The sequence below is a fragment of the Nicotiana tabacum genome, chromosome 11 (genome assembly GCF_000715075.1).
Source record: "Nicotiana tabacum cultivar K326 chromosome 11, ASM71507v2, whole genome shotgun sequence".
Lineage (NCBI taxonomy): Eukaryota > Viridiplantae > Streptophyta > Magnoliopsida > Solanales > Solanaceae > Nicotiana > Nicotiana tabacum.
The window spans coordinates 61,875,280-61,897,456 of record NC_134090.1 but is presented as its reverse complement, the minus strand read 5'-3'; the positions used below and the strand labels follow the sequence as shown (position 1 = coordinate 61,897,456).

The following is a 22,177-nucleotide window of genomic DNA, read 5'->3' as shown; positions in this document are numbered from 1 at the left end:
GTTGAAAGAAGAATAACATCAATTTAACCCTATTTTAATCTCGATAATGTCAAATTTTAATCACAACCTAATTATCTAATGGCTATCTGTCACGACCCGGATTTTTCACCCTCGGGCGCCTACTAGTGAAAGCTAGGCAAGCCAACCAACTGAACTAATTACCTTGTTTCCATTTTTAGTCCTTTAACAATTATGAAGCAATAACGTGTAGGTAGCGGAATTTATAACAAGCGGAAGAAAAGCGATAAAACTATATGAATATACATCTAATACAACTGTTTGAACAACGACTACTTAGAACTGGTGTCACAGCTTCACAGATTGTCTAGGAGTACTTCAAATAAAGGTCTGAATGAATTAAATATAACACTATCTCTGGAAATACATGAAAGAAACAAGAATAGTAGATAGAAGGAGACACCAAGGCCTGCGGACGCGGTGAACAAGGAACAGCAATCTCACTGCGGTCCGAAATCTACAGCACAGGGATCTGCATAAAAGAGTGCAGAGTGTAGTATCAGTACAACCGACCCCATGTGCTGGTAAGTGCCTAGACTAGCCTCGGCGAAGTAGTGACGAGGCTAGGACCAGACTACCAAATAAACCTGTGCAGTTAAATCATATACAGCGGAAATAGAAGCAGATAATCACAATTAAAATTGGGCGGGGGAAACATGCTGCGAGGAGTAACAGATAATAACAGAATATCAAGAGGAATATAAAGAAAACCAAAATCCAATTACTAACAAGGATAAGGAAAACAAATGCAGAGTTCACTTTCATTTCACATCTTGTTTTATATCATTAGAGGGAAAGATTTTAAATGCCATTTTATCAAATTTAATTTGTTTAAGTTAATTTATTTATTTATTCTTTTTTCTTTTTCATTCCTTCCGTCCAAGAGCTCCCCACCTTACTCTTGGGAAATTTTATCAAATAATACCATGGTTTTATTATTATTATTATTATTATTATTATTATTATTATTATTATACACTTGCATATACTAAGATTTTTCGATATTTATCATATCATTTGGAATTCAAATTTTATATATTCTAGTCTTTTTGTTTTCCATAGAGCTATCAAAACGGGCCATCCCAACCCAAGCCTCGTGGGCTTTTAAATTTGGTGGGCTAGGGTGGGCCGGCCCTCCATCTATATGGGCCTTAAAATGGCCAGCCTAGCCCAGCCCTAAGAGGGTCGCAGGCTAGGGTAAGTCGGCCCTTCAATTTTTTTAGAAAAAAATATTTCTCCAAATTTTTAAATATTTTTTCGTGATATAATCTCTTGGCCATATGAACGACTTCTGTTTATTTAGAGTGTTAAATAATCTTGATATTTGACAAAGAATCTCGTAATTGAAATGTAAATTCTCTATATCTATAGCTCTTCTTTTTTTAACGTTACATGAATATTTTTAGTACTTTTCTTTCACTTTCCTTAGGTTCAGGAATTGCTTCAATAAGTTTATATGTTAAGGTTTTTTAATTTAGTTTTAACATTATTTGTCGATTTCATCATTATAGTCCATAAAATTTTTAAAATTCATGAAATTTACTAGTATTGTCAATTTTCTTTAGGTATTAAAATTTGACATTTTTCTATACTGAAGAGCAATTTAATAATTAATAATATCTTAAAGTAACCAAACTGATCATTGGCCACTTAAAATAATATTTTATTTTGAAAAAATTATTATTGGCCATTTAAAACTTTCCTAGTTCGTTGTTAATTAAGCGAAAGAAAAACTAATTTTATCATTACATGAATATCAAAAATATAAATTTTAGTTTATATGGAAGGGTAAATGAGCAATCTACGGTTGGCAAATGAGGATTATAGTTAATTTTAGTTTTTACTTTTTTAAATATTTAAATTTGGATATAATTAATTTTTGGCCCACGGGTCGGCCCAGGCCCAGCCTAGGTCAAGCCTCAAGGTAAAAATTGCACGGGGCGCCCTATTTGGTCACCCTCATTTAACCTATACCCATTTTTTTTTAAAACTTTTAACTTGTACCCACTTTTTAAATAACTTTAGCCATCTTTCTCCTCTTCCTTCTCCTCCTTCGTTTTCTTCTTCTTTCTTCTGCTGTTGTTGGTGCAGATTATTTCTTCTTCATTTTGTCTCAATTAATATTCTTTCAACTGACCTAGTAATGCAAAAAAAAATTAATTGTTTGCTATTACAAAGAGTCCCAGAATGACCTAATATCTTTTTGAACCTCTGTATTGAAAAAGTTATAGCAGATTATGATAGTCTAGTCATACTTTCCATTTTCAATTACTCATAGTGAGAGAAGAGGGAGCTGGAATTGTTCATAACTTCATATAGTAGATGATTGCTGAATCAAAGTAAATTTTTAGGTAATATTTGTAAACAGAAAGTTATTTTAATTGAAACAATTCACTTTCTTGCTTCCTAGAGCCTCTAAAATCTCCTAATATTGTGAAGAAATTATTTCTTTGAATGAAAGCCTCCAAATGTGTCTGAATCTTTTAATGTTTTAATTCTACACAAGCTTTCTTTTAATATTTTTTTTTGTTCAAACAGTTATCATCAGCTGGAAGAATACTTGTAATAGCAAATGATGGTGTCTAGGACACTTTGTCTGTATTATTAGCCAAGTAAAATATTAGTACAAACAAAAATTTCAGCTCTAGAGCTGAAGTTCGACAGTTACAAAACAAAAACTTCAGCTCTAGAGCTTATGCTTACAAATAAAAACTTCAGCTCTAGAGCTGACGTTCGCTAGTTACAAACAAAATCTTCAGCTCTAGAGCTGAAGTTCGATAGTTATAAAACAAAAACTTCAGCTCTAGAGCTGAAGTTCGACAGTTACAAAACAAAAACTTCAGCTCTAGAGCTGAAGCTTACAAACAAAAACTTCAGCTCTAGAGCTGAAGTTCGCCAGTTACAAACAAAAACTTCAGCTCTAGAGCTGAAGTTCGACAGTTACAAAACAAAAACTTCAGCTCTAGAGCTGAACTTCAGGCCCGGCTACTAGAATGCTAAAGTTTTGCGTGATTGTCTTTGCTACTTTAGCCCCGTATGCTGAAGTTATGCGAAAAACAGGTATGCTTGCAACTTTTTTTGCAAAGCGGGCACAAGTTAAAACGTGACACAAAAAGTGGGTATAGATGCAAATGCCCCAACCTCAAGGGCTAGGGGCTGACTTGAACCGGGCTTATAAGCCTCAGTTTTAAATGGGCTAAAAAAATCCTAACCCAGCCTCACCCAAATAGTGGGCTGGGTTGGGCTGGCCTCACGGGCCAAGCCCATTTTGACGGCTCTAGTTTTCCATCTAACAACGGGTGGACAAATTATGCAGGCACAATTGAACTGCTAAAAAACTAGGAGAGTGCAACTTGTTTAAACTATTGATGCGTATTGTAAAAGTTAAACTATTGATGCGTATTGTAAAAGTTATGTATGGTCAAATGCTAATGTAATTTCCGAGATGGCTCTAGTTGCTGGGCAAAGAGCATGTACACTTGAATTTATTGGAGGCCTTTAAATCTAACTAATCTGCAACTATGGAATAAGGCTGTATTGGATAAAATATGTTCATATTAAATGATCGCATGAGAAAGTGATATGTGGAGCCGAAGAGAGAAGACAATCGGGTCCGAAGGCAACGGTATCGTTTGTTATCGGAGATAATGCAACAATCTCGTTTGTTATCGGAGAGAATGATATTCATAAAGGCGAAATAAATACCTGTCACTCGATAGCATTTAATGGAGAATATTCTACAATATTAAGTATATGGTCCGTTACAGAGAATATGGCATTCACCGCCTACCGTTACACATTCTTCAATGGCCTTCATAATTGTCATTAAATAAGGGCTTGATCCTAGGACCTTTTTCCCTATATGTAACTATAAATAGTGAACTTTACAATCATTATGTCACACCCCAACCTTGGGAGGTGTGGCTGGCACCCGATGCCCGAAGGCCCGAGCGAACCAACCATGAGATATGATCTGAAATATAATAACCTGCAGGCAGAAGAGCCCAACACGACATATATATATATATATATATATATATATATATAAACTAGGCCAACAAGGCTGTAACAACAGTATAACAGCTATCCAGAAGGTCGATAGGGCGATACGAAAAATATATATATACAATGACCGCTAGTCTGCAAGCCTCTAAGAGTGTAAGACAATCTCAACAGGGCGGGACAAAGCCCCCGACATGCCCAAAACCACACATATACATCTGTAATAGTACCTATGGACTCAAAGTCAGCAACTCCGAAGAAGTGGAGTGCGAAACCCAACGCTGATCCTGGGGGTACTACTGAGGAGGCACGCCACTCTGTCTATTCGAACCTGTGGGCATGAACACAGCGCATAAAAATGCGTCAGTACGAAATATGTACTGAATATGTAGGGCGACAAGTGTAACATGAAAAATGTAATTAACAATAGAAGAGACATAGAGATAATTTGAATTCTGAAACTAGCCTCGGTAGGAAACTAAAATTCAACATGGATATAAATGTATGCTCGTGACACCGTCGTTCACTATCGCTACTTATAATATATCACATTATATAATAATAAATCCCTCTGTGGGGCTATAATATCCATAACATACCCGGCCATAATAAAGGCTCGGTAGAATCGTACCCGGCCACGTGGAGCTCGGTAATCCCAACTGATCAGTGGTTACACAATATGTGTCATACCCGGCCGTCTATAGTGCGGCTCGGTAATGAAAGTAAATACATACATGTACTAAATCATGAATTATATAGGTGCAATGCGAAACCAACCTTAAAAGACGTATTCTAAGAAGAGTCGAAGTGGCCTATCATCATTATTCCTCAACTATCATGGTTGTTGCTAAAATATATAATTTTTCAACTACGAGCCAACAAGTACTAAGAACATGAGAGTTATGTATTATGAATACCTTTGAAGTAAGTGTTCCTTATTCATGATTTATATGAATGTCGAAATGAGAACGAGTAAAAAGGCTCTAGTTCTTTTTAAGCAAGGAACAAGGAAATCCGAGAATTAATAGATATCCTCTAGAGTAAGCAATCTATGAGAAAAGATCAGGTCTAAGCATCTTTATAAGCTGAAAGTGAAATAACTCGAATCCGACGAGACAATTCGATAAACGTTTATTCGAATTCTAGTCATGCCGAAAAGTATAGCGAAAGCCCCACATACCTTGTCGATGGGGTTATATACTGTTTCCAAGACCTCAAAAGCCTTAGGAATGATTTCCTACATAATACAAACCATTCAAAATCAAATTCAAGCTCATAGCTTAAATAATTCTTCATTTAGACATTTACGCGAACAACTTGTGGCCATGAATTTGTAGACTCTTTTGTAGATTAATTTCCCCCCAACACACCACCAAATTTTTCTTTACTACATCTCCTCATCAACAGAATTCCATCCATGTCTTCACAGATCAAAACAACACAATAAAACCATATAGAACAGCCCCAACAATCAAGCCATATTAATAGAGGTTTCTTAAGAAAAATCAAGAATATTTCTATAGAGGTTTCAACTATTTCTTAAGAATTCTTATGGTAGAAGTTTACAAAGATCAAAGAGAAGTTAAATCATACCTTACGTGACCAGAATTACTCAAAATTCGAAATTACTTCAAGGCGGAGTCTTGCTATGAAAAGTGAAACACCGAAGAATTCACGATTCCGAAGCTACCATGGTGTTCTCCATCTTGAGGATGACTAAATTGTTGTTATGCTTGGCTAGATGGATGGGAGAAGTTTGAGAGAAAATCCCTAGGTTTTTGGTTCTGTTTTGGAGAGGATAAAACGCAGGGGTTCTGTTTTAAAATTGACTTAAATAAGGAAATTTTGACTAAACCCGACTAGGCACACTGTTCCCGTAACAGTATGCACCCCTGTACAAAAATGTTAATATCTCTCTACTCCAAAGTCGTATTAATGAACGGTTTGTTGCGTTGGAAACTAGACTCATAGACCTTCGATTCGGTAGGTAGAACACACCATAACTCCCAGTATATTAAGAGAAACGCTCATCAACATTTTATCCAAATTCCAGTAAAATTTAAACCCGTAACTTGCGCGCGATCTTTGTCGAATTTTTAATCACAACTCAAATGACTTCCAATCTTAATGTATAACTATCACATCATTAAATATTTCATAGAAATTATCTTCCTATCGAATTAGCCCATTTACAGCATGATAACGCCGAATACACAAGGTGTAACACATTATAAGGGACACGAATTTTCTGACAAGCATACACTATACTCTGTTCGAAACTCAATAAGTATTTACCTTCTTGCTTATTTATATTGTTATTACTATCTCCGGAAGCTCTTGTCCTGGAACCAAAATTTTATTGTTTTATCTCAACTTCAAGGCCAAGTCTTACATTTTTATCTAATTTATTTATCATTTTAGGATCAAATCGATTCACTTGCCTATAAACCATGTATAAATTCAACTCTACCGTTTTACGGGTAGACAGTTTGGCGTCCACCGTGGGTCTTAGAAAGTTGTGTAATTGATTGATCCTTGCATCTATTACTAGCTTGTTTGATTCTTTGTTCTTAGCAAAATCATAAAAAATGGCAGATAACGATGTCAATATCGCACACAATGTTGAGGCCCAAGAAAATCAGCATCAGCACAAAGATTCCATCAGTGATACCCGTAACGAGGGGGATGAGGCATGCCGATTCATGGCGGGCAATATACAGGACATGTTCGAGAGGCAACTCTTGATGATGTTGAAGACGAGCACGTCATTGAAACAGTAAGGATCCTAAGGGAGCAACAAAAGGCCATTATGGGCTATCCCTTACGGCATGATCAGGTCATGACGGAGTTAATGCATGCATTGTCGGGTGCTTCCAACAACACTAATGGACGAGGTCTAGTTCCTCCCGGTGCTCCCGCAAATCAAACAACGCAGAGGGTCGACAACAATATCCCCAGGGGCGAGGCTTTGACAGGACCGGGGGAACGGTAGCGGATCCGGTAATAACAATGAGAATAATCCCTTTAAAACCGAACTCATGTGGTTTATGAGGGAAATAAATGCCCGAATGGATCAAATTTATAGCACAACACCAGTATTAAAAGGACCGTATTCAAAAAAGTACACCCAATTGTCGTTCAAACTAAACGCGACACCAGAGTTGATCCCGAAGCGGTTAAAATGTCAGACGTGTCGAAGTATGATGAGACTTCAGATCCTCAGGAGCATATTACTACCTTTACAATGACGGTTAAGGGAAATAATTTGGCTCCACACGAGATTGAGTCAGTCTTATTGAAGAAATTCGGGGAAACCCTTACAAAGAGAGCCATGACATGGTATTCACTCTTTCCTGAGCATTCCATAGATTCCTTTGAGATGCTCACGAATTCTTTCATTAAGGCCCATGCCTGGGCCAAAAAGGTACATGCCCGAAAGGCCGGTATATTCAGGATTGCACAAGGAGAGTCTGAATTATTACGGGAGTTCGTGACCTGATTCTAGAAAGAATGGATGTTGCTTCTAGCAGTACCATACGAATGGGCAACAGAAGCATTTACTAAAGGGTTGAACCCGAGAAGTTCTGATTCTTCCTGGAAAATGAAATAAAGTTTGCTCGAGTTTCAGGTAACAATATGGGCACAACCGGTACGAGTCAAAGATAAGAATTAAGGATGATCAGCTTGGTTTTCCGGTGTCGGCCAAGGGTCGGGACCGGGAGAATGATAAAGAGAAATTATAGGATGATTTTGACACATATCTACGGTCTTCAAGGAGGAAGTTTTTGCCCTATGAACGGGCTGAAGAACGCGGCAGAGGTTTTCGGTCGGCGGATAGATTCGCTACCAATAGGAGAGATGGTCGTGGTCGGAATAACATGTCATTGCAGGACAAGGATACATCGGGTTCTCGAGATTCTTCCTACCCCAGGCTTTACGAATACAACTTCAACGTCAGCGTAGTGGAGCTGGTGTCGGCTATAAGGAACATTAAACAAGCACGGTTACCGAAGCCAATAAGATTCAATCCTAGCCAAAAGGATCCTAATTTGTGGTGTGAATACCATGGGACCAACGATCACCATACAACAAATTGTCGCCATTTGCGCTAGGAGGTGGCGACATTGCTAAAAATGTCCATCTCAGAGAATTTTTAAGCGGTCGGGTTAAAAACAACTAGTCGTAATTGTGATATGCAGAACCTTCAAAAGCAGGAGAAGAGCCCCCACGCTTGACATCAACATGATTTTCGAGGGGAACGAGATTAATAGTGTGACATTTTCGACGACAAAAAAGATGAAGGTGTCAGTGACCCACAGTAAGAGACTCCGAAAAGTCACTGAGGATGACATTACTTTCATGGAGGTAGACATAGATAGACTGCTACTGCCGCACAACGATGTATTGGTAATCTCTTTAAATGTCTTAGATTTTAAATTAAACATGTTTTGGTAGACCCAAGAAGTTTGGCCAATATTATCCAATGGAGTGTGTTAGAGCAAGCCAAGCTCACCAGAAGTATCATTCCAGCCACAAAACTCATCGCCGGGTTCAACTTAGCGAGCATTACAACCCGAGCGCGACACTCTTTACCTTTTTATTTTTCCCCTGGCCTTAGAGGAACGTCTCATTTTTTGTTGTTCCCGGCCGGGGACTCCGAGAAGAAGCACTTGCACCAGAAGCAGGCCCGGAAACTCATGTTCGGGTGAAAAGCCTCCTACACCAGCCTCGCCACATCAGTAGGATCAGCCAAAACGTCCTCCTCGGGGATGACAACTGAGCCTTGGGGTAGACCTGAATTCAACAGAAGAGAAAGGTTAATCGATTTTCCTATACGAAAGGTAAAAATAAGATGAGTTCAATTTACCATGATATTTGGCCTTACACCCATATTTAAGGGCCAGTTCTTTCCACGTGCGGGAGTCGGACATGATGACATCCAAAAAATTTTGGACCCGCTAGTCCAAGCCTTCAACCCTAGGTGGTGTCCACCGAGTTGCTAAGATAAGTGAAAGAAGAAGGGTCAGTAACAATATGGGGCGATCTTTAACTAGAAGAAAAGACAAACGGTGAACTTATGAGTACGGTTCCATAATTCCGGAAAGGATGGAGTCGTGACCGGAATGATGTCCCTGGTGGCAACTGAAATGAACTGTTCCATACACCCATGGTCGTTGTCATCATCCATGCTGGTTAGTAAAGCATGGTGGCCACATTTGCTGAAATTTATCATTCTCTCGCGAAAAGTCTTGGGGGAATAAAAGTTCACTAATCGAGCCAGGGATAGCTCATTTTCTGTCTCCCGGCATAGATGCCGAAGACAAGCAACTATCCTCCACACAGAAGGACTTACTTGTGCCAGACATATCTGGTAACGGATGCAAAACTCCACGATAACGGAGTCAAGCTCCCCCCTCAAAGAGAACTGTCCCAAAGTGAAAGGATGCGTATAAAAATATGTGAAACCCTTCTTGGGTAACGTTATCCACTCTACCAGATCAGAAGCAATGATGTTTAAATCATGGCAATCATATTCTTCCTTCACAGCAGGAATGCTGGAAGGGCGGATGGAAGAAGGATACACACCAATAGCTCACATGTGAGGATTAGCGGAAGGATAATTCTCTTTGAAGCCCTTAGTTGTGATAAAATTCCTTGGAATAATGATGCTCACCGTAGGAGGAGCAGCATCATCAGCTTTACCTTTGTTCTTTGAGGAACTAAGATTTCTGGAAGAAGAGGACATTGTTATCAAAAGGGAGAAAAGGGTTTTTCTGAGGAAGAAGATTAGAGAAAGTTGAAGGCAAGTACGAGTTGAGTAAAGAGAACTTGAGGAAGTTTGGAAGGTTATGAAGTGTAAATGGAGAAGTTTGATGTGTATAAATAAAGGAGTAGACGGCTAAAATCATAGCCACAATTACCTCGATAACCGGCAAAAGTGGTGCTAAATCGCGGGATGACTCGTGCTCGGAGCATTAAATGCGGAGAGACGTGCGTCTAATCAACCGTCATAAACTTTTAGAGGGGGTCAGAGAATTTCGCACCAAAAAAGGTATCTCTACCAACTTCCCGGTGACATAAGATTATGCCACCGGAAAGTAGGGAGACTATCTGTATAGTATAAAATATGTTCATATTAAATTATCGCATGAGAAAGCGATACGTGGAGCGAAGAAAGAAGATAATCGGATCCGAAGACAACAATCTCGTTTGTTATCGGAGAGAATGGTATTCATAAAGGCGAAATAAATTCCTTCCACCCTGTAGCATTTAATGGAGAATATTCTACAGCATTAAGTATATGGTTTGTTACAGCGAATATGACATTCACCGCCTACCGTTATACACTTTTCAATAGCTCTCATAATTATCATTAAAGAGGAGTTTGATCCTAGGACCTTATTCCCTAGATGTAACTATAAATAGTGAGCTCTGCAATCATTGTAAGAGACATGAATTTCATGACAAGCATACACTATACTATGTTCAAAACTCAATAAAATTTTACCTTCTTGCTTATTTATATTGTTATTACTGCTCCCGGAACCAAAATTTCTGATGTTTTATCTCAACTTCAAGGCCAAGTCTTACATTTTTGTCTAATTTATTTATCATTTTAGGATCAAATCGATTCACTTGTCTATAAATCACGTATAAATTCAACTGTATCGTTTTACGGGTAAATAGTTTGGCGCCCACCGTGGGGCTTAGATAGTTGTGTAATTGAATTGATCCTTGTATCTATTACTAACTTGTTTGATTTTTTATTCGTAGCAAAATCATAAAAAATGATAGATAACAATGTCAATATCGCACACAACGTTGAGGCCCAAGAAAATCAGCCTCAACACGAAGATTCCACCAGTGATACCCGCAACGAGGGGATGAGGCCACGCCGATTCATGGTGGAAAATATCCATGACATGTTTAAGAGGCAATTCATGAAGATGCTGAAGACGAGCACGTCGTTGAAACAGTAAGGATCCTGAGGGAGCAACAAAAGGCCATTATAGGCCAACTCCAAACAAGCTTCTTACTGCTGATAGACTAATTAAGTGGGGACTCAGTGTTGATTCAATGTGTATATTTTGTCAAATCAATATGAATCAAGAACTCTTTTTTATTTATTTATTTGAATGTCCGGCTGCTATAACTCTGTAGGACAGAATATTACTGGTTGAAAGGAAAACCTTATACAGCAGCCAACTGGAGTCAGTATATGGATTGGACTGTTACGAATGCTAAGGGCAGATCACAAGCAGCTAAAGTGTTCAAGCTTTAGTTCTTGTAATGTTGCAGATGCAGATTCGTATTTTCTTTGGCTCTGTTGTTCTAGAAAGCATAGTGTATTTGATAGCTGCGCTTTTGTATAGATAATTTGGTGATTAATAAAAAAAAATTAGTTGCGACAAAAAAAAATGTTCAAATGCAGAAATCAACCCAAGAGTAAGGCAATCATTATCTAAATTAAGCTTTGCGAAAGAAATGAGCTAGTGCCATGGCGAATTAAGCTTTATTTGAATTCAAACTCTAAAATAAATAAAGAAACTTATTCCCTCCGTTCCAGTTTGTTTGTGTGAACCTATTTGCTTTTTGATCTGTTCCAAAAAGAATGATTCATTTCTAAATTTGAAAATAATTTAGTTAAAACTTCTAATTTTACCTTTAATGAGAAGTTTTTATAACCACATAAATATTGTGGATCTTTTTTTGACTTGTTTAGGGCCATAAATTTCAAAAAAATTCATTATTTTTTAAAATTTGTGCTCAGTCAAACAGATTCACGTAAATATCCTCTTCGACGAGCTTATGCGAATTAGTCAAATGATTTGACTCAAATCAATAAATATAAATTAGGTAAAGGTGAAACGAAAAAAAAAACATTGTCGTATAAATTGCGACCGAAGAAGTAATAAAATGGGATGCGGACGTGTCTCGCATACAAGTGATGTAAAAGAAATCTAAAAGTACGTGTCAGCCCCTTTCTACCTTTCCTACTCACAATACCATGCTTCTCTTTCATACTTGGATCTTCCTCTTCAAAAGGTTGACTTTTTCTTAATTTTTATGATTCTTCACTAATCTTTATATCCCCGCCAAAAAAAAGTTAAAGAAAAAAATATAAACAACAACACAAAAAAATAAAAATAAAAACAGAAAAGGGAATATGCATGTTCTCACCTCCAACCCCAAAGCTTAGCCTTAATGGCTAAGAATTCAACCACATAGCATTTATTCCCACTTTTAACATTCTTTTAACTTTGTACACTAGTTTCATGGTAGTTAACAACTTGTAGCTTTTCTTTCTCTGTATTTTTTAAGTTATCTTTAAAATATATACTAGTCAATTAAATTTGAATTTAAAAAATAGAAAGATTGATAGCCTCTCCTTTTATGCTCAAGGTTTCATCTCCTTTTGATTGTGTGGTGATTGTAGATTCACTAAAATAAAAATAAAAGTGTTCAATTTTATCTCTGTATAATTTGAAATTGCTTAATTTACGTTACATTTTTGGTCCATTCATAAAATTAACAAAGCACCAGCATAAAATGAGTGGACTCGACATATCCAAATTCTTTGAGAAATAGAGCCCAAATTTATCCTTCAACTTCTTGTTATAGTTTAAAATTACTCTAGATTGGAGCTTTGTTAGAGGTCAATTAAAAAAAAGGCTGGAGGGTGATATTAGACTAAAGTTTAACCAAAAGCAAAATTACTCAATTTAAAATATACAAGGGCAACTTAACCCTTTTCCCAAAATAAATTGCACTAGCTAACTCTTTTTTTCTTTGCCCATGATGAGGGTCGTCTATCGATCATGATTTTCTAGACGTGCCATTTAGCAAACGCCTTTATTTATTTATTTATTTTTTACTGGAAAGGAGAACTTCATTAATACTAAGGAAAGTTAACAAAGTATAGAAGTAGAAAGTGAAGGAATAGTTTTAGTTCTAATTACATCCAAATCTAAGTGCGGATAAATAAAGGGTGGGGGTTGTCAAAAACTATTACATCTTGATGATAGTGTTGAGTTCATGATTTGCCAAATTTTGCTAGAGCGTCTGGCATGTCGTTACCCTCCCGATGCATGTATGTGGACGAGCTGTTGTACTTGAAGATCATGTAGCATTAACCTACATGCAATGCAGTAAAAAAGTGTGAGACTTTGGGATTTCCCAAATTAATGAGTCGGATCAATATGTATGAGTCTGTTTCCACGATTAATGGTCGAAAATTTAAGTGTCTATCCGTCTTAGTTGATCCACTTGTTTAGTAAGTGTCTGATTATGACAAATTGTAAACTTTCAACATTGACAATTGAGTGTATCTCTGCGGTAAAACAGCTACACCTTCATGTTTGATAAATTAGAAATAAAGTGATCTATATATACTATACAAATAGAGAGCATGAAAACCAAAAAAAAATAAAAAAAATAAACAGTCTACACTCTGGAAGAAAAAGATTTTGAAAGAAAAATGCTGTGTTTATACATACTTATCCGTGTATTAAAATTATAATAGATGTCATAATTTGTTATGCATAAGAATAGTATAGAATATGATGTATAACTAATACATGTAATTAAAAATATTACCAAACAAGAAATTAATAATAATAAAGCTAATACATATATTATTTTCCCTAATACACTTCACCAAATTAAACGACCCCAGGAGGTAAGTTACCCATATCAGCTAGCATACTACACATATCTTCTGGCAGGGATTTAACAAAAACAAAAAGAAATAAATTCTACATCTTCAGCTAGTATTCTCAAAACACAGTAGCGTGGTGCATCAAAAGCCTTAGCAATGAGCTTCTCCACCAATTTCCTAATAAATTAAAATAAAAATCTCTTTCATTCAGATTCTATTCTTTTGTAATTTCTTCAAGAGGAAGGTTCTAATTAATTTCTCTAAAGGAAAAAAAGTTTGATGACAAGTTATTAAAAAGAAAAAAAGGCATGAGACAACCTTAAAGATGCAATTGAACTGTTCCTTTCATAGTTTTGCCATATGATGCCAACAGTAGAAACGTAACAAATGACGTCCACTTTTTATAAATGAATTTGAGCATTTCGCTATCCAAAATTATGACGGATCAAGGATGTAAATTTACTTCCAACTATTTAGGATTAATTTGATGCTAAATTCTATCCATTATAATAGTGAAATTACTAAATTATTTGTCATATTCAAATTACCATTATAACAATAGAGCTATTAAACTTTGCCAACTACAACTGTATAGGGTAAATATGGCTACATTAAATGATCAAATAAGGAAGTGACATGTGGAGTCGAAGACAGAAGACAGTTAAATTCGAAGGCGACGATCCCATCTGTTACCGGAGAGAGTAATACTCATAGAGAAGAAATAAATGTCTGGCACCGGTAGCATTAAATGAGGAATATTCTATAGCATTACGTACACGGTCCGTTACAAGGAATGTAACATTCACTGCCTACCATTAAATGTTCTTCAATGACCCTCGTAATCGACATTAAAGAGGGACTTGATCGTAGGACCTTGTTCCTTAGGTGCAGTTATAAATAGTGAGCTCTATTATCATTGTAGGGAGGACGAATTTTCTAGCAAACATACGCTACTTTCTATTCAAAGCTCAAAATAATCTTATCTTCTTGTTTAGTAGTATCATCGCTATTGTGCTCGAAAGCCTGCTCCCGGAATTATCATTTATGCTATTTTATCTCGATCTCAAGGCTAAGTATTACATTTTCGTCTAATTCATCTATAATTTCAGGATCAAATTAATTCATTTGTCTATAAACCACGTATAAATTCAATTGTAACCGTTTTACGGGTAAACAGTTTGGCGCCCACCGTGGGGCTTAGACAGTTGTGTAATTAAGTTGGTCTTTTCCTCTTTTACTGACGTATTTGATTATTTGTTTTTACGAAAAACCTATAAAAATGGCAGATAATGGTGTTAACAACATACATAACCTTGAGGCTAAAGGAAATCAGCCCCGGCACGAGGATTCGATCAGTGATACCTGCGGTGAGGGGTATGAGGCCACTCCGGTCCATGACAAGTGGTACCCGCGACATGTTCGAGAGGCGACCCCTGATAATGCTGAAGAAGAGCACGTCGTCGAGGCGGTATAAGTGTTGCAGGAGAAACAGGAGGCTATCTTAGGTTATCTCACACGACATGATAAGGTTATGATGGAACTGAAACATGTGCTATCGGGTGCTTCCTATAACACGAATGGACGAGGTCTAGTTCCTTCCGATGCTCTCACAAATCAAATAATGCAAAGGGTCGACAAAAACACCCCGAGGGGCAAGGTCGGCTTCAATAGGGCATGGGGAAACGATTTTGATCCCTTCATAAATGAACTCCTACGCTTTATGAGGGAAGTGAAAGCCTGCATGGACCAAATCCGGGGTGTGCCACCAGTGGTGAAAGGACCGGACTCAAAGAAATATACTCAATTGTCGTACAAACCAAGCGCGACACCAGAATTGATCCCGAAACGGTTTAAAATGCCGGATGTACTGAAATATGATGGGAATTCAGATCCTCAAGAACATATCACCACCTATACAATGGCGGTGAAGGGTAACAATTTGGCTCCCCACGATATTGAGTTAGTGTTGCTGAAGAAATTCGAAGAGACTCTCACGAAAGGAGCCTTAACTTGATATTTGTTTTTGCCCGAGAATTCCATAGATTCTTTTGAAATGCTCGCAGATTCTTTCATTAAGGCCCATGCTAGGGCCAAAGAGGTATAGGCCCGAAAGGCCTATATATTCAGGATTGCACAAGGAGAGTCTGAGTTGTTACAGGAATTTGTAACCCGATTCTAGAAGCAAAGGATGTTGCTCCCGGTTGTCCCGAGTGAATTGGCGGCTGAAGCATTCACCAAGGGTTTGAATTCGAAGAGTTCCGATACTTATCGAAAATTAAAAGAAAGTTTGCTCGAGTTCCAACCGATAACTTGGGCGGATGTTCACAATCGGTACGAATCAAAGATAAGGATATTGAGGATGATCAGTTCGGTTTCCCGACGTCGGTTAAGGACCGATAGAAGAATAAAGAGAAATCAAAAAATGATTTTGACACAGATCGATGACCTTCAAGGAGCCACCTTTTCCCTTATGAACAAGCTGAAGGACGCAACAGAGGTTTTCGATCAGCAGATGGGTTCTCGAGATCCAGGACAAGTAAACGCCAGGTTCTCGAGATCCTTCCTACCCAGACTTTCAGAATACACCTTCAACATCAGTGTAGTAGAATTAGTATTAGCTATGAGGAACATTGAAGAAGCACAGTTCCCAAAGCTGATAAGATCTGATCCCAGTCAGAGGGATCCTAATTTGTGGTGCGAATACCACGGGACGAACGGTCACCGGACTGGGGACTACCAGCATCTGTGTGAAAAGGTTGCTACACTGCTAAAGAATGGCCATCTTAGGGAATTCTAAAGTGACCGAACCAAAAATAATTACAGTCGCAGTCGTGGCAATTTAGAGCCCTCAAAAGCAAGAGAAGATCCTCCGCGCTTGAAGATCAACATGATTTTTGGGGGGAACAAGATTAACGGGGTTACCTTATCAGTGGAAAAAAATACAAAGGTATTAGTAACCCACAACAAGAGACTCCGAGAAGTTGTTGAAAACGACATAACCTTCATGGAGGAAGACACAGATGGATTGTTGCTACCGCATAATGGCGCATTGGTAATCTCTTTAAATGTGTTAGATTTTAAAATTAAAAGTGTTCTGGTGGATCCAATGAGTTCGGCCAATATTATACAATGGAGGGTATTGGTGCAAGCCAAACTTACCGGAAACATCATTCCGGTCACAAAACTCCTCGCCAGGTTCAACCTGGAAAACGTGACAACCCGAGGACAGATCCTGCTGCCCATGAATGCCGAAGGGATGATGAAGACGACCCTTTTGAGGTGGTGGATGGTGACATGGGCTACAACATTATCTTGGAAGAACATGGTTGTACGAGATGAAAGTTCTGCCATCGACATATCACAAGTTTTTGAAATTCCCAACTCCCGAGGAAATTAAACAAATTAGAAGTGACCAACTGGCAGCAAGGTAGATAAATGCAATTTCGATCTCCAATAGCAAAGGGAAAGAGCACGCGGCATAACAATTACTGGAATCGGTGTCCGCTCCCGAGCCAAGCAAGGTCTACTAGAGGAAAGAGGCACCGGATCCTATCAAGTGCCAAGGTATTTCCAAGTGCCAGAAGAGATGGGCGCAATAAAATCCACAGCGGAAGAGCTTGAGCAAGTCGCATTATTCAAAGAGCTCCTGGAAAGGAAATTCCACTTGGGGACAAGACTGCACCCCGAACTAAGGTCTGAATTTATTGAATTTCTTAAATTTAACGTTGATTATTTTGTGTGTTCACACGCGGATATGACAGGCATCCTACCAGAAGTGGTTGTACACAAGCTAGCTTGGATTCCGGCATCCCTCCAGTAAGAAAGAAAAAATGGCCTATTGTCGAGGACAGATACAAATTTGTCAAAGAAGAGGTAACTCATCTACTTGATATCGGTTCAATCCGAGAGGTAAAGTATCCGGAATGGGTGGCTAATGTAGTAGTAGTTCCAAAAAAGAATAATAAATTTCGTTGTGCGTAGACTATAAAGACTTGAATAAGGCCCAAAGGACTTGTTCCCATTGCCGAACATTGATCAAATTATCACTGCGACGGTTGGTCATGAGTTAATGAGTTTTCTTGATGCTTACTCCGGGTACAACCAAATTAAGATGAACCCGGAGGACCAGGAAAAAACTTATTCATAACGAACTTTGGCAAATATTGCTATAATATGATGCCCTTCAGGACTACAGAACGTCGGAGCCACTTATCAACGGCTCGTAAACAAATTATTTGAAAAACATATAGGAAAAACCATGGAAGTTTATATATACAATATGCTTGTTAAGTCTTTGAATGCAGGTGGTCATCTTAAACACTTGCAAGAAACTTTACACAGCCTAAGGAAGCATAACATGAAGCTTAACCCCGAGAAGTATTCATTCGGGGTCAGTTCTGGTAAGTTTTTAGGATTCCTGGTATCTCAAAGGGGAATTTAGGTTAACCCCGATAAAATCAAAGCCATCGAAGACATTTCGGACAAGTTGTCAAGCGTAAAAGAGGTTTAAAGGCTCACAGGGATATTGGCTACTTTAAGCAGGTTTATTTCCCGGTCATCAAAGAAATGTCATAATTTCTTTTCGTTACTCAAGAAGAAGAAGAACTTCTAATGGACCCCAGAATGTCAACAGGCTTTGAGTAATTTTAAAAGATACTTGTCAAGTCCTCCGCTATTATCGAAGCCGGAGGTAGGCGAAAAGCTATTAATCTATCTAGCAGTCTCGGAGGTAGCGGTGAGCGCCATTTTAGTCCGAAAGGACGAAGGTATGCAATCTCCCATTTATTAAGTTAGTAGAATTTTAACGGGTGCAGAAACTTGCTACCAACATTTGAAAAAGTTGGCCTTAGCACTCATAGTCGCCGCTCGGAAGTTAAGGCCTTATTTCTAGTGTCACCCGATAACTATGGTGACCACCTTTCTCCTGCGGAATATCCTTCATAAACCCGAAATTTCAGGTAGGTTGGCCAAATGGGTCATCGAAATGAGTGAATTTGACATAGAATATAAACCTAAGACTGCGATTAAGTCACAAGTTTTGGCCAACTTTATGGCCGATTTCAGTCCGGGATTGCTACATTTGGCTACTAAAGAAGCAGTAAAGATATCAGAATCGACATCAGGAGTTTGGACCCTATTTACGGATAGAGCCTCCAATGTAAAAGGGTCCAGACTCAGCAACCACACCTTAGGGAGAAACCCTAAGGCAGGCCATACGCACGGTTTCATTGACTAACAATGAAGCGGAGTATGAAGCTTTGATTACAAGACTTGAATTATCCAGAGGACTAGATTCCGAGGTCATAGAAATCAAATGCAACTCCCAGTTGGTGGAAAATCAAGTCTACGTGATCTTCGAAGCCAAAGAGAAGCGCATACAACAATATGTAGCGAAGGTCCAGGCTCTACTCGCTCGGTTTCGGGAGTGGTAAATTACGCATATTCCAAGGAAAGAGAATGTAAAAGCGGACACGTTAGATAACCTTGGCTCATTAATGAAAATGAAGGGATCGGAATCCGATATGGTCGTATAGCTTATGCAATCAGTTCTGGCATAGATAAATATTACGAGGTAAGCGCGGCTAGTTTGGTCTAGGATAGAGGAATGAGATCATTGATTACATCGAACATAGAAAGTTGCCTGAAGATCTAGAAACATCCTGAGCACTGCGCTCTAAAGTAGCGCGGTATAGTTTCGAAGGAGGCCAATTGTATAGGAAATCTTTCCAAGATCCGTCGGCCCGATGTTTGGGAGCTTCTGAAGCCAATTACGTTATGCGAGAAGTCCACGAAGGGATCTGTGGAAACCATTCAGACATGGATTCCTTATAACTAAAACTGGTACGAGCAGGATACTATTGGCCCCGGATGGAACAAGACGCTAAAGCTTTTGTTCAAAAATACGACAAGTGTTAACGCTACGCACCATTGATACATCAACCAGCAGAACCATTGCACTCAGTTTTGTCTCCATGGTTGTTCATGAAGTAGGGAATGGATATCGTCGGACCGCTGCCATCGGCCCCTGGTAAGGTAATATTCCTTTTAATTTTAGTTGACTATTTTCTAAGTGGGTTGAAGTAGTTCCTTATCAAAAGATTGGCGAACGTGAAGTGTAATGACTAGACCGGTTGTTTTGAGCTCTAGCATATCATTCAGCGGTTTGTGGCCCTGAGCAGCTTCACTTCAGGTATTATGACTCGTACCCATGGTCGGAATTGAAATTCGGGAAGTTCGGAGTCGATTTGGAAAAGAATTCTCATTTTGGAAGCTTTAAGTTGGAAGAATTGACTAAGGTTGGATTTTTGAGTAAACGACCTCGGAATCAGGATTTGAAGGTTCTATAGGTTTGTGTTATGATTTTGGACTTGGGAGTATGTTCGGATCGGTTTTTGGATGACCTGAGAGCGTTTCGGTGTCTATTGTGAAAGCTGGCATTTTGGAAGAAATTCATAAATTTGGGTTGTAGTGCATTTCAATGTTATAAATATCTGTTTGAGATTTTGAGTATGGGAATAGCTTCGTATGGTGATTCTGGTATTGGAAGCATGACCGGATGTGGATTTAGAGGTCTGTAGGTCATTTCAGAGTCATTTGGCAAAAGTTAGAAATTTTAAGGTTTTTCAGAAGTTTGACCGGGAGTGGACTTTTTGATATCGGGGTTGGACTTCAATTCCGGAAGTTAGTGTAGGTCTTAATGTCGAATGTGACTTGTGTGCAAAATTTGAGGTCAATCGGACGTGATTTGACAGGTTTCAGCATCGAATGTAGAAGTTCGAAATTCTAAAGTTCATTAAGCTTGAATTGGAGTGTGATTCATGGTTTTAGCATTGTTTGAGGTGATATGAAGCCTCAAGCAGGTCCGCATTATGTTTTGGAACTAGTTGGTGTGATTGGATGGGGTACCGGGGACCTCGAGTGGATTCCCGATGGTTAACTGATTGAATTTGGCCTTGTGGAGGGTTGAGGCTGTTGTCTTCTAGTGTAACCACACCTGCGAGGTTAGGGACGCAGGTGTGGAGCCACTGAAGCGGCCACGAGGGTCGCAGAAGTGGCTTAGGCTGGAGAAGGCTGGGACCGCAGATGCGGTCGAGTTCCGTAGAAGCGGAACCGCACTTGCACGCATGTAGTTGTAGAAGCGAAGGCGCAGGAGCGGATGGGAGCCGCAGATGCGGAGTTGGGGGGGTCTGAAGGAGGACCACGGAAGCGGTATTTTGGACGCACCTGCGAAACCGTAAGAGCGGTCAAGTGACCGTAGATGCGAAAGGTCGCTGGGCAGATTGTTTAAAGGGCGAGATTTGGTTCTTCTTCTCTCATTTTTCCACTTGGTTGGGGCGATTTTGGAGAGCTTCAAATGGAGATTTTTTCATCAAGCAACACAAGGTAAGTGATTCCCATATTGTAGGAGGATTTCAACATGGAAATTAGTAGAAATTTGGGGTTTTGGTGGAAAAACATAGAATTTTGTATTTTTGGATTTTGACCACGATTTTGGACATGGAACTTGGAATAAATTATATATTTGAGTTTGTGATATTATGGGTAAAGTTTATCTTCGAAAATATTCAGAATCCGAGAACGTAGGCCCGAGGGTGATGTTTATCGACTTTTCAATCGAGGTTAGAAATTGTTATAAATTGGATTATAATGAGTATTAGAGTATGTCTTTATGGGTTTGCACATTTATTTGCTAGTTTTGGAGCGTTGGGCATCGGTTTAAGTCGTCGGAAGGGCTTGGGAGCTAGTTATGGAGCTTCGGAGTGAGGTAAGTCTCCTTTTTAACCTTGTAAGAGGGAATTTACCCCATATGTAAAATAATTCAATATGTGCTTCTATTTGTGGGGGCTACGTACGCACGAGGTGATGAGAGTTCGTGCGTAGCTACTATTATGCTTTGTCCGGGTAGTCTAGGATTCAAATCATGTTATGTTTGCGATGCTTGTATCCTACTTGTTAATTTAACCGTTTAAAACATACTGGAACTTGATAAAGGAATTTCAAAGGGTTAACTTCACCTATTTGGGTTTTGGACGGGTCACTTGACCGTTAATGAGAATTGATATTTTTTTTAACATTAAACCTAAATAAATTCTTGATTTGGTTGTTTGAATATGTTTATCTTTTGTGGAATGGGCCGAACGCCTCGGCAGATTAAATAGATGCATCTATGGTTCGCGTCGTTCGACCCTCCGGCAATGCACAGTTTAAATATTATATTGTATCGGGTCGTACGACCTCGGCATGATTTGTGCATGATTGAATTGAATGCATTGACATTGATAATAAATGATATTGCCTTAATGGCCTGTGATAAATCGACAAATGATGAAAATAAAGCTGAAAATCTCCTATTAACAAAAGAATTATTTATCTGTTTCATGTTATTTAGTTTAAGTCGTTTTATAAAATCCATGATTAATTATATTATTGGTATATTATTGTTGGCCATAGTAAGTGTTAGAGTCGACCTCTTGTCACTACTTCTAAGAGATTAGACTG

General features: G+C 38.6%; 1 long non-coding RNA gene across 1 annotated transcript; it reads right to left on the bottom strand.

The window, feature by feature from the left end:
* Positions 1 to 3,831: 3,831 nt before the first annotated feature.
* On the bottom strand, positions 3,832 to 5,835 carry LOC142166523 (uncharacterized). Its single transcript, XR_012696931.1, has 3 exons — positions 5,614 to 5,835; positions 5,201 to 5,257; positions 3,832 to 4,351 (listed from the first exon to the last, which is right to left on the bottom strand). It is a non-coding gene; the product is annotated as an uncharacterized LOC142166523 (long non-coding RNA).
* Between the last annotated feature and the right edge of the window lie 16,342 nt (positions 5,836 to 22,177).